The 15,086-nt window shown below is 44.4% G+C and overlaps 1 protein-coding gene across 1 annotated transcript in view; it reads right to left on the reverse strand.

Moving 5' to 3' along the window:
* LOC145850419 (uncharacterized) overlaps positions 1 to 15,086 on the reverse strand; it is a 39,681-nt gene that overhangs the window by 19,333 nt on the left and 5,262 nt on the right. The window lies entirely within an intron of this gene.

A 15,086-nucleotide genomic window follows, 5' to 3' on the forward strand; every position in this document is an offset into this window, starting at 1 on the left:
CCCTACTAAGTACTTCCCTACTACGTACTTCCCTACTACGTACTTCCCTACTAAGTACTTCCCTACTACGTACTTCCCTACTAATTACTTCCCTACTACGTACTTCCCTACTAAGTACTTCCCTACTACATACTTCCCTACTAAGTACTTCCCTACTACGTACTTCCCTTCTAAGTACTTCCCTACTAAGTACTTCCCTACTAAGTACTTCCCTACTACGTACTTCCCTTCCACGTACTTCCCTACTAAGTACTTCCCTACTACGTACTTCCCCACTACATACAGCCCTACTACGTACTTCCCTACTAATTACTTCCCTACTACGTACTTCCCTACTAAGTACTTCCCTACTAAATACTTCCCGACTACGTAGTTCCCAACTAAGTACCTCCCTACTACGTACTTCCCTACTACGTACTTCCCTACACCGTACTTCCCTACTACGTACTTCCCTACTAAGTACTTCCCTACTAAGTACTTCCCTACTACATACTTCCCTACTACGTACTTCCCTGCTAAGTACTTCCCTACTACGTACTTCCCTACTAATTACTTCCCTACTACGTACTTCCCTACTAAGTACTTCCCTACTTAGTACTTCCCTACTACGTACTTCCCTACTATGTACTTCCCTACTACGTACTTCCCAACTACGTACTTCCCTTCCACGTTCTTCCCTACTACGTACTTCCCTACTACATACAGCCCTACTACGTACTTCCCTACTACGTACTTCCCTACTACGCATTTCCCTACTAAGTACTTCCTACTACGTACTTCCCTGCTACGTACTTCCCTACTACGTACTTCCCTTTCATGTACTTCCCTACTACGTACTTCCCAACTACGTACTTCCCTTCCACGTACTTCCCTACTACGTACTTCCCCACTACGTACAGCCCTACTACGTACTTCCCTACTAATTACTTCCCTACTACGTACTTCCCTACTAAGTACTTCCCTACTAAATACTTCCCGAATACGTAGTTCCCAACTACGTAGTTCCCTACTACGTACTTCCCTACTAAGTACTTCCCTACTAAATACTTCCCTACTAAATACTTCCCGACTACGTAGTTCCCAACTAAGTACCTCCCTACTACGTACTTCCCTACTACGTACTTCCCTACTACGTACTTCCCTTCTACGTACTTCCCTTCTAAGTACTTCCCTACTAAGTACTTCCCTACTACGTACTTCCCTACTACGTACTTCCCTACTACGCACTTCCCTACTACGCACTTCCCTACTACGCACTTCCCTACTACGCACTTCCCTACTAAGTACTTCCCTACTACGTACTTCCCTACTACGTACTTCCCTACTACGTACTTCCCTACTACGTACAGCCCTACTACGTACTTCCCTACTACGTACTTCCCTACTAAGTACTTCCCTACTACATACTTCGCTACTACGTACTTCCCTACTAAGTACTTCCCTACTACGTACTTCCCTACTAATTACTTCCCTACTACGTACTTCCCTACTAAGTACTTCCCTACTAAGTACTTCCCTGCTACGTACTTCCCTACTACGTATTTCCCTACTACGTACTTCCCTACTACGTACTTCCCTACTACGTACTTCCCTACTAAGTACTTCCCTACTAAGTACTTCCCTACTACATACTTCCCTACTACGTACTTCCCTGCTAAGTACTTCCCTACTACGTACTTCCCTACTAATTACTTCCCTACTACGCACTTCCCTACTACACACTTCCCTACTAAGTACTTCCCTACTACGTACTTCCCTACCACGTACTTCCCTACTACGTACTTCCCTACTAAGTACTTCCCTACTAAGTACTTCCCTACTAAGTACTTCCCAACTACGTACTTCCCTTCCACGTACTTCCCTACTACGTACTTCCCTACTACGTACTTCCCTACTACGTACTTCCCTACTACGTACAGCCCTACTACGTACTTCCCTACTACGTACTTCCCTACTAAGTACTTCCCTACTACATACTTCGCTACTACGTACTTCCCTACTAAGTACTTCCCTACTACGTACTTCCCTACTAATTACTTCCCTACTACGTACTTCCCTACTAAGTACTTCCCTACTAAGTACTTCCCTGCTACGTACTTCCCTACTACGTATTTCCCTACTACGTACTTCCCTACTACGTACTTCCCTTTCATGTACTTCCCTACTACGTACTTCCCAACTACGTACTTCCCTTCCACGTACTTCCCTACTACGTACTTCCCTACTACGTACTTCCCTTCTACGTACTTCCCTTCTAAGTACTTCCCTACTAAGTACTTCCCTACTACGTACTTCCCTACTACGTACTTCCCTACTACGTACTTCCCTACTACGCACTTCCCTACTACGCACTTCCCTACTACGCACTTCCCTACTAAGTACTTCCCTACTACGTACTTCCCTACTAAGTACTTCCCTACTAAGTACTTCCCTACTAAGTACTTCCCAACTACGTACTTCCCTTCCACGTACTTCCCTACTACGTACTTCCCTACTACGTACTTCCCTACTACGTACTTCCCTACTACGTACAGCCCTACTACGTACTTCCCTACTACGTACTTCCCTACTAAGTACTTCCCTACTACGTACTTCCCTACTAATTACTTCCCTACTACGTACTTCCCTACTAAGTACTTCCCTACTAAGTACTTCCCTGCTACGTACTTCCCTACTACGTATTTCCCTACTACGTACTTCCCTACTACGTACTTCCCTTTCATGTACTTCCCTACTACGTACTTCCCAACTACGTACTTCCCTTCCACGTACTTCCCTACTACGTACTTCCCTACTAAGTACTTCCCTACTACGTACTTCCCTTCCACGTACTTCCCTACTAAGTACTTCCCTACTACGTACTTCCCCACTACATATAGCCCTACTACGTACTTCCCTACTAATTACTTCCCTACTACGTACTTCCCTAATAAGTACTTCCCTACTAAATACTTCCCGACTACGTAGTTCCCAACTAAGTACCTCCCTACTACGTACTTCCCTACTACATACTTCCCTACTACGTACTTCCCTACTAAGTACTTCCCTACTAAGTACTTCCCTACTACATACTTCCCTACTACGTACTTCCCTGCTAAGTACTTCCCTACTACGTACTTCCCTACTAATTACTTCCCTAATACGTACTTCCATACTAAGTACTTCCCTACTAAGTACTTCCCTACTACGTACTTCCCTACTATGTACTTCCCTACTACGTACTTCCCAACTACGTACTTCCCTTCCACGTTCTTCCCTACTACGTACTTCCCTACTACATACAGCCCTACTACGTACTTCCCTACTACGTACTTCCCTACTACGCATTTCCACTAAATACTTCCCGACTACGTAGTTCCCAACTAAGTACCTCCCTACTACGTACTTCCCTATTACGTACTTCCCTACTACGTACTTCCCTTCTAAGTACTTCCCTTCTAAGTACTTCCCTACTACGTACTTCCCTACTACGTACTTCCCTACTACGTACTTCCCTACTACGTACTTCCCTTTCATGTACTTCCCTACTACGTACTTCCCAACTACGTACTTCCCTTCCACGTACTTCCCTACTACGTACTTCCCTACTAGATACAGCCCTACTACGTACTTCCCTACTACATACTTCCCTACTACGCACTTCCCTACTACACACTTCCCTACTAAGTACTTCCCTACTACGTATTTCCCTACTACGTACTTCCCTACTACGTACTTCCCTACTAAGTACTTCCCTACTACGCACTTCCCTACTACGTACTTCCCTACTAAGTACTTCCCTACTACGTACTTCCCTACTACGTACTTCCCTACTAAGTACTTCCCTACTACGTACTTCCCTACTAATTACTTCCCTACTACGTACTTCCCTACTAAGTACTTCCCTACTACATACTTCCCTACTAAGTACTTCCCTACTACGTACTTCCCTTCTAAGTACTTCCCTACTAAGTACTTCCCTACTAAGTACTTCCCTACTACGTACTTCCCTTCCACGTACTTCCCTACTAAGTACTTCCCTACTACGTACTTCCCCACTACATACAGCCCTACTACGTACTTCCCTACTAATTACTTCCCTACTACGTACTTCCCTACTAAGTACTTCCCTACTAAATACTTCCCGACTACGTAGTTCCCAACTAAGTACCTCCCTACTACGTACTTCCCTACTACGTACTTCCCTACACCGTACTTCCCTACTACGTACTTCCCTACTAAGTACTTCCCTACTAAGTACTTCCCTACTACATACTTCCCTACTACGTACTTCCCTGCTAAGTACTTCCCTACTACGTACTTCCCTACTAATTACTTCCCTACTACGTACTTCCCTACTAAGTACTTCCCTACTTAGTACTTCCCTACTACGTACTTCCCTACTACGTACTTCCCAACTACGTACTTCCCTTCCACGTTCTTCCCTACTACGTACTTCCCTACTACATACAGCCCTACTACGTACTTCCCTACTACGTACTTCCCTACTACGCATTTCCCTACTAAGTACTTCCTACTACGTACTTCCCTGCTACGTACTTCCCTACTACGTACTTCCCTTTCATGTACTTCCCTACTACGTACTTCCCAACTACGTACTTCCCTTCCACGTACTTCCCTACTACGTACTTCCCCACTACGTACAGCCCTACTACGTACTTCCCTACTAATTACTTCCCTACTACGTACTTCCCTACTAAGTACTTCCCTACTAAATACTTCCCGAATACGTAGTTCCCAACTACGTAGTTCCCTACTACGTACTTCCCTACTAAGTACTTCCCTACTAAATACTTCCCTACTAAATACTTCCCGACTACGTAGTTCCCAACTAAGTACCTCCCTACTACGTACTTCCCTACTACGTACTTCCCTACTACGTACTTCCCTTCTACGTACTTCCCTTCTAAGTACTTCCCTACTAAGTACTTCCCTACTACGTACTTCCCTACTACGTACTTCCCTACTACGCACTTCCCTACTACGCACTTCCCTACTACGCACTTCCCTACTAAGTACTTCCCTACTACGTACTTCCCTACTAAGTACTTCCCTACTAAGTACTTCCCTACTAAGTACTTCCCTACTACGTACTTCCCTACTACGTACTTCCCTACTACGTACTTCCCTACTAAGTACTTCCCTACTACGTACTTCCCTACTACGTACTTCCCTACTAAGTACTTCCCTACTACGTACTTCCCTACTAATTACTTCCCTACTACGTACTTCCCTACTAAGTACTTACCTACTACGTACTTCCCTACTAAGTACTTCCCTACTACGTACTTCCCTTCTAAGTACTTCCCTACTAAGTACTTCCCTACTAAGTACTTCCCTACTAAGTACTTCCCTACTAAGTACTTCCCTACTACGTACTTCCCTTCCACGTACTTCCCTACTAAGTACTTCCCTACTACGTACTTCCCTACTAAGTACTTCCCTACTAAATACTTCCCGACTACGTAGTTCCCAACTAAGTACCTCCCTACTACGTACTTCCCTACTACGTACTTCCCTACTACGTACTTCCCTTCTACGTACTTCCCTTCTAAGTACTTCCCTACTAAGTACTTCCCTACTACGTACTTCCCTACTATGTACTTCCCTACTACGTACTTCCCTACTACGTACTTCCCTACTACGCACTTCCCTACTACGCACTTCCCTACTACGCACTTCCCTACTAAGTACTTCCCTACTACGTACTTCCCTACTAAGTACTTCCCTACTAAGTACTTCCCTACTAAGTACTTCCCAACTACGTACTTCCCTTCCACGTACTTCCCTACTACGTACTTCCCTACTACGTACTTCCCTACTACGTACTTCCCTACTACGTACAGCCCTACTACGTACTTCCCTACTACGTACTTCCCTACTAAGTACTTCCCTACTACATACTTCGCTACTACGTACTTCCCTACTAAGTACTTCCCTACTACGTACTTCCCTACTAATTACTTCCCTACTACGTACTTCCCTACTAAGTACTTCCCTACTAAGTACTTCCCTGCTACGTACTTCCCTACTACGTATTTCCCTACTACGTACTTCCCTACTACGTACTTCCCTACTACGTACTTCCCTACTAAGTACTTCCCTACTAAGTACTTCCCTACTACATACTTCCCTACTACGTACTTCCCTGCTAAGTACTTCCCTACTACGTACTTCCCTACTAATTACTTCCCTACTACGCACTTCCCTACTACACACTTCCCTACTAAGTACTTCCCTACTACGTACTTCCCTACCACGTACTTCCCTACTACGTACTTCCCTACTAAGTACTTCCCTACTAAGTACTTCCCTACTAAGTACTTCCCAACTACGTACTTCCCTTCCACGTACTTCCCTACTACGTACTTCCCTACTACGTACTTCCCTACTACGTACTTCCCTACTACGTACAGCCCTACTACGTACTTCCCTACTACGTACTTCCCTACTAAGTACTTCCCTACTACATACTTCGCTACTACGTACTTCCCTACTAAGTACTTCCCTACTACGTACTTCCCTACTAATTACTTCCCTACTACGTACTTCCCTACTAAGTACTTCCCTACTAAGTACTTCCCTGCTACGTACTTCCCTACTACGTATTTCCCTACTACGTACTTCCCTACTACGTACTTCCCTTTCATGTACTTCCCTACTACGTACTTCCCAACTACGTACTTCCCTTCCACGTACTTCCCTACTACGTACTTCCCTACTACGTACTTCCCTACTACGTACTTCCCTACTACGTACTTCCCTACTACGCACTTCCCTACTACGCACTTCCCTACTACGCACTTCCCTACTAAGTACTTCCCTACTACGTACTTCCCTACTAAGTACTTCCCTACTAAGTACTTCCCTACTAAGTACTTCCCAACTACGTACTTCCCTTCCACGTACTTCCCTACTACGTACTTCCCTACTACGTACTTCCCTACTACGTACTTCCCTACTACGTACAGCCCTACTACGTACTTCCCTACTACGTACTTCCCTACTAAGTACTTCCCTACTACGTACTTCCCTACTAATTACTTCCCTACTACGTACTTCCCTACTAAGTACTTCCCTACTAAGTACTTCCCTGCTACGTACTTCCCTACTACGTATTTCCCTACTACGTACTTCCCTACTACGTACTTCCCTTTCATGTACTTCCCTACTACGTACTTCCCAACTACGTACTTCCCTTCCACGTACTTCCCTACTACGTACTTCCCTACTAAGTACTTCCCTACTACGTACTTCCCTTCCACGTACTTCCCTACTAAGTACTTCCCTACTACGTACTTCCCCACTACATACAGCCCTACTACGTACTTCCCTACTAATTACTTCCCTACTACGTACTTCCCTAATAAGTACTTCCCTACTAAATACTTCCCGACTACGTAGTTCCCAACTAAGTACCTCCCTACTACGTACTTCCCTACTACATACTTCCCTACTACGTACTTCCCTACTACGTACTTCCCTACTACGTACTTCCCTACTAAGTACTTCCCTACTAAGTACTTCCCTACTACATACTTCCCTACTACGTACTTCCCTGCTAAGTACTTCCCTACTACGTACTTCCCTACTAATTACTTCCCTAATACGTACTTCCATACTAAGTACTTCCCTACTAAGTACTTCCCTACTACGTACTTCCCTACTATGTACTTCCCTACTACGTACTTCCCAACTACGTACTTCCCTTCCACGTTCTTCCCTACTACGTACTTCCCTACTACATACAGCCCTACTACGTACTTCCCTACTACGTACTTCCCTACTACGCATTTCCACTAAATACTTCCCGACTACGTAGTTCCCAACTAAGTACCTCCCTACTACGTACTTCCCTATTACGTACTTCCCTACTACGTACTTCCCTTCTAAGTACTTCCCTTCTAAGTACTTCCCTACTACGTACTTCCCTACTACGTACTTCCCTACTACGTACTTCCCTACTACGTACTTCCCTTTCATGTACTTCCCTACTACGTACTTCCCAACTACGTACTTCCCTTCCACGTACTTCCCTACTACGTACTTCCCTACTAGATACAGCCCTACTACGTACTTCCCTACTACATACTTCCCTACTACGCACTTCCCTACTACACACTTCCCTACTAAGTACTTCCCTACTACGTACTTCCCTACCACGTACTTCCCTACTACGTACTTCCCTACTAAGTACTTCCCTACTACGTACTTCCCTTCTAAGTACTTCCCTACTACGTACTTCCCTTCCACGTACTTCCCTACTACGTACTTCCCTACTAAGTACTTCCCTACTGCGTACTTCCCTACTAAGTACTTCCCTACTACGTACTTCCCTTCTAAGTACTTCCCTACTAAGTACTTCCCTACTAAGTACTTCCCTACTACGTACTTCCCTTCTAAGTACTTCCCTACTACGTACTTCCCTACTAAATACTTCCCTACTAAATACTTCCCTACTACGTACTTCCCTACTAAGTACTTCCCTACTAAATACTTCCCGACTACGTAGTTCCCAACTAAGTACCTCCCTACTACGTGCTTCCCTACTACATACTTCCCTACTACGTACTTCCCTACTACGTACTTCCCTACTACGTACTTCCCTACTACGTACTTCCCTTTCATGTACTTCCCTACTACGTACTTCCCAACTACGTACTTCCCTTCCAAGTACTTCCCTACTACGTACTTCCCCACTACGTACAGCCCTACTACGTACTTCCCTACTAATTACTTCCCTACTACGTACTTCCCTACTAAGTACTTCCCTACTAAATAATTCCCGACTACGTAGTTCCCAACTAAGTACCTCCCTACTACGTACTTCCCTACTACATACTTCCCTACTACGTATTTCCCTACTACGTACTTCCCTACTACGTACTTCCCTACTAAGTACTTCCCTACTACGTACTTCCCTACTACGTACTTCCCTACTAAGTACTTCCCTACTACGTACTTCCCTACTACGTACTTCCCTACTAAGTACTTCCCTACTACGTACTTCCCTACTAATTACTTCCCTACTACGTACTTCCCTACTAAGTACTTCCCTACTACATACTTCCCTACTAAGTACTTCCCTACTACGTACTTCCCTTCTAAGTACTTCCCTACTAAGTACTTCCCTACTAAGTACTTCCCTACTACGTACTTCCCTTCCACGTACTTCCCTACTAAGTACTTCCCTACTACGTACTTCCCCACTACATACAGCCCTACTACGTACTTCCCTACTAATTACTTCCCTACTACGTACTTCCCTACTAAGTACTTCCCTACTAAATACTTCCCGACTACGTAGTTCCCAACTAAGTACCTCCCTACTACGTACTTCCCTACTACGTACTTCCCTACACCGTACTTCCCTACTACGTACTTCCCTACTAAGTACTTCCCTACTAAGTACTTCCCTACTACATACTTCCCTACTACGTACTTCCCTGCTAAGTACTTCCCTACTACGTACTTCCCTACTAATTACTTCCCTACTACGTACTTCCCTACTAAGTACTTCCCTACTTAGTACTTCCCTACTACGTACTTCCCTACTATGTACTTCCCTACTACGTACTTCCCAACTACGTACTTCCCTTCCACGTTCTTCCCTACTACGTACTTCCCTACTACATACAGCCCTACTACGTACTTCCCTACTACGTATTTCCCTACTACGCATTTCCCTACTAAGTACTTCCTACTACGTACTTCCCTGCTACGTACTTCCCTACTACGTACTTCCCTTTCATGTACTTCCCTACTACGTACTTCCCAACTACGTACTTCCCTTCCACGTACTTCCCTACTACGTACTTCCCCACTACGTACAGCCCTACTACGTACTTCCCTACTAATTACTTCCCTACTACGTACTTCCCTACTAAGTACTTCCCTACTAAATACTTCCCGAATACGTAGTTCCCAACTACGTAGTTCCCTACTACGTACTTCCCTACTAAGTACTTCCCTACTAAATACTTCCCTACTAAATACTTCCCGACTACGTAGTTCCCAACTAAGTACCTCCCTACTACGTACTTCCCTACTACGTACTTCCCTACTACGTACTTCCCTTCTACGTACTTCCCTTCTAAGTACTTCCCTACTAAGTACTTCCCTACTACGTACTTCCCTACTACGTACTTCCCTACTACGCACTTCCCTACTACGCACTTCCCTACTACGCACTTCCCTACTAAGTACTTCCCTACTACGTACTTCCCTACTACGTACTTCCCTACTAAGTACTTCCCTACTAAGTACTTCCCTACTACGTACTTCCCTACTACGTACTTCCCTACTACGTACTTCCCTACTACGTACTTCCCTACTAAGTACTTCCCTACTACGTACTTCCCTACTACGTACTTCCCTACTAAGTACTTCCCTACTACGTACTTCCCTACTAATTACTTCCCTACTACGTACTTCCCTACTAAGTACTTACCTACTACGTACTTCCCTACTAAGTACTTCCCTACTACGTACTTCCCTTCTAAGTACTTCCCTACTAAGTACTTCCCTACTAAGTACTTCCCTACTAAGTACTTCCCTACTACGTACTTCCCTTCCACGTACTTCCCTACTAAGTACTTCCCTACTACGTACTTCCCCACTACATACAGCCGTACTACGTACTTCCCTACTAATTACTTCCCTACTACGTACTTCCCTACTAAGTACTTCCCTACTAAATACTTCCCGACTACGTAGTTCCCAACTAAGTACCTCCCTACTACGTACTTCCCTACTACGTACTTCCCTACTACGTACTTCCCTTCTACGTACTTCCCTTCTAAGTACTTCCCTACTAAGTACTTCCCTACTACGTACTTCCCTACTACGTACTTCCCTACTACGTACTTCCCTACTACGTACTTCCCTACTACGCACTTCCCTACTACGCACTTCCCTACTACGCACTTCCCTACTAAGTACTTCCCTACTACGTACTTCCCTACTAAGTACTTCCCTACTAAGTACTTCCCTACTAAGTACTTCCCAACTACGTACTTCCCTTCCACGTACTTCCCTACTACGTACTTCCCTACTACGTACTTCCCTACTACGTACTTCCCTACTACGTACAGCCCTACTACGTACTTCCCTACTACGTACTTCCCTACTAAGTACTTCCCTACTACATACTTCGCTACTACGTACTTCCCTACTAAGTACTTCCCTACTACGTACTTCCCTACTAATTACTTCCCTACTACGTACTTCCCTACTAAGTACTTCCCTACTAAGTACTTCCCTGCTACGTACTTCCCTACTACGTATTTCCCTACTACGTACTTCCCTACTACGTACTTCCCTTTCATGTACTTCCCTACTACGTACTTCCCAACTACGTACTTCCCTTCCACGTACTTCCCTACTACGTACTTCCCTACTACGTACTTCCCTACTACGTACTTCCCTTCTACGTACTTCCCTTCTAAGTACTTCCCTACTAAGTACTTCCCTACTACGTACTTCCCTACTACGTACTTCCCTACTACGTACTTCCCTACTACGCACTTCCCTACTACGCACTTCCCTACTACGCACTTCCCTACTAAGTACTTCCCTACTACGTACTTCCCTACTAAGTACTTCCCTACTAAGTACTTCCCTACTAAGTACTTCCCAACTACGTACTTCCCTTCCACGTACTTCCCTACTACGTACTTCCCTACTACGTACTTCCCTACTACGTACTTCCCTACTACGTACAGCCCTACTACGTACTTCCCTACTACGTACTTCCCTACTAAGTACTTCCCTACTACATACTTCGCTACTACGTACTTCCCTACTAAGTACTTCCCTACTACGTACTTCCCTACTAATTACTTCCCTACTACGTACTTCCCTACTAAGTACTTCCCTACTAAGTACTTCCCTGCTACGTACTTCCCTACTACGTATTTCCCTACTACGTACTTCCCTACTACGTACTTCCCTTTCATGTACTTCCCTACTACGTACTTCCCAACTACGTACTTCCCTTCCACGTACTTCCCTACTACGTACTTCCCCACTACGTACAGCCCTACTACGTACTTCCCTACTAATTACTTCCCTAATACGTACTTCCCTACTAAATACTTCCCGACTACGTAGTTCCCAACTAAGTACCTCCCTACTACGTACTTCCCTACTACATACTTCCCTACTACGTTCTTCCCTTCCACGTACTTCCCTACTACGTACTTCCCCACTACGTACAGCCCGTACTTCCCTACTACGTACTTCCCTACTACATACTTCCCTACTAATTACTTCCCTACTACGTACTTCCCTACTAAATACTTTCCTACTAAGTACTTCCCTACTAAATACTTCCCGAATACGTAGTTCCCAACTACGTAGTTCCCTACTACGTACTTCCCTACTAAGTACTTCCCTACTAAGTACTTCCCTACTAAATACTTCCCTACTAAATACTTCCCGACTACGTAGTTCCCAACTAAGTACCTCCCTACTACGTACTTCCCTACTACGTACTTCCCTACTACGTACTTCCCTTCTAAGTACTTCCCTTCTAAGTACTTCCCTACTAAGTACTTCCCTACTACGTACTTCCCTACTACGTACTTCCCTACTACGTACTTCCCTACTACTTCCATACTACGTACTTCTCTACTACGTACTTCCCTACTACGTACATTCCTACTACGTAGTTGCCTAAATAAAGCTCAACCTGATCATTAGGCTTACCTTGCCTCTCTAGTTATCCTATAAATATCAAACATATCCAGATGTTTTGTGATAAAACGTCATCTTGGAACATCATTACATCCTTTCCATCCCTTCTCTCCTATCAACATCAAGAGGCTGCTAATTGTGGCTGAAAGGAGTCATTAGCATAGAGGTTTGGCTAGCGTTCCCGCCGCATCAGAAAATAGACCCATTTCTGTGTCTTAATTATGCTTCTATTCTATTCCTTCCTATGTGTTGCTATACATAGGAATGTTGTCTACTGCCTGTCTATCTACGTATCTGACAGGCATTCTGCTAGGTAGACAATGTGCCTGATAGAATCAGACTTGTTTTATCTAATCTTCACAATGTGTGTTTCTTTTTTTTTTTTTTTTTACTTTTGTGGAAAGTGGATTTTTTAAGGTGCAGTCTGTGACTGGGTAAAACTATGTTTTGGGGTTGGTGGGCTGTGGTTGTTATGCATGAAAGACAGACAGACAGACAGACAGACAGACAGACAGACAGACAGACAGACAGACAGACAGACAGACAGACAGACAGACAGACAGACAGACAGACAGACAGACAGACAGACAGACAGACAGACAGACAGACAGACAGACAGACAGACAGACAGACAGACAGACAGACAGACAGACAGACAGACAGACAGACAGACAGATACACATACACATACACATACACATACACAGACAGACAACAGACAAAATTGTGCTTCCATGACACTAGTTATACAATAGGTTACTGGAAGCAAGGTTACTATAGTTTTGTGATTTAAGATGAGTTTTTATTTATATTTGTTTTTAGATATTTATTTGAAATTCGGTTTAGTTTCAGTTAGTTTTCCGAGTTGATTTACTAGTATCTATTTCTTTTCAGTTTGATAAAAACCTTTCTATTTCATTTCTAGAGGATTTAGTTTCAGTGTTAGTGTTAGGGACAGAACGTGGCCTAAGGGAGGCGAGGAGCCATTATGTGTTGTAGGCCTATAGTTCGTTTTTTTGTGATGTCAGTTCTTGTCAGTGGGGGGCAGTAAGGTGATGGGCCAGGACCATAGACTTGGATAAACATAACATTCCATCTGTGTCAAGATGTCATCTGTAAGAGCAAGGGCAGCTTTCACAGACGCCATCTTGAAATAGTACATTTTAATCTTCACAAGTGAAATTAATTGGCTGATCCCTCCGGATGACCCGGCTGTCACTACTCCAACAGGGTCATCAGGTCATGCCAACCGGGTCATCAGGTCATGCCAACCAGGTCATCAGGTCATGCCAACGGGTCATCAGGAGGGATCAGCCAATGAAGCTGAAAGTCCCGGCCAGTTGACTAAATCAAAATGGCGAAAGTCCTCAATGGAACTGCCCATGCTAACACAGTCTTTTGGCCACTAGAGGACTCTGTACAACTCCATGGCCAGGACATACGTTTGGTTAGGTGTAAATTATAAGTCAATCCTATTGTGACTTGGATTGAAATGATAAGCGCCCAGACTGGTGCAAGAAATATGGTGGAAGGAAACTCTCTTGCCCATGTTTACACCTTTTTTAACTGTAGTAGTAGATGTAAGAATAATCAAGTACCTTTATCTGATGGAAAGAGAGAGGAAAATACTAACAAATGATGTCATGGCACATTTGACATGTTATGTTTATGTACTATTAAACATGTTTCACTGACTAACCTCTTCCAATAGGGTTGATAAAAACAGCTGCAACAACAGCAAAAGCATTACCAATACAACACTTCACAAATCTATCAGTTCACAGCCGGCCAGCTTGTGTGTGTGTGTTTCTGTTCGAGCAAACAAGATTTTCGGTTTATCTTGAAGAGAGGTGTTCGTTCGGTTTCTCAAGCCTGATGACAGTTGTCCACAGACAGAGAATATTCTCTCCACAAACGCTTGGGATGCAGGGGCAGGAACCAGATCCAGTGCCACAATGCACAGCTTTGGATAAACAGCCATCCTTTCCATCCAGAACTGGAGAGGTGACTCTGTAAACATGCTCTCCTTTACCTCTTCCAGGTATTTCCGCAGCTCACACGGGGCACTTAATGCCTTGTCAGGTTGACCCTCTGACTGGACCGTGACCTCAGACACAATCTTCGATGCGAGGAAGCTATATTTCTGAAGCACTGTGGTCTAGATGCTTGCCGGATTCTTCCTGAGGTCCTGCTGGTCCACGGCTGTACTCTCTGATTTGCTGAAGTACAAAAGATTATTCTGCCCTCCATCTCTGTTGAGGGAAGTGCCAGAGACACACTTGTGTCCATCAGGCAAGCTGCTGCAGGGGTTGGATTGAAGTTGGCTGCCATTCAGTATGCATGCGAAGCACTCATGCAGTGACTTCAGCAGGACCTGTGCGAACTGTTTT

Source organism: Salmo salar, chromosome 07, assembly GCF_965601325.2.
Source record: "Salmo salar chromosome 07, fSalSal1, whole genome shotgun sequence".
Lineage (NCBI taxonomy): Eukaryota > Metazoa > Chordata > Actinopteri > Salmoniformes > Salmonidae > Salmo > Salmo salar.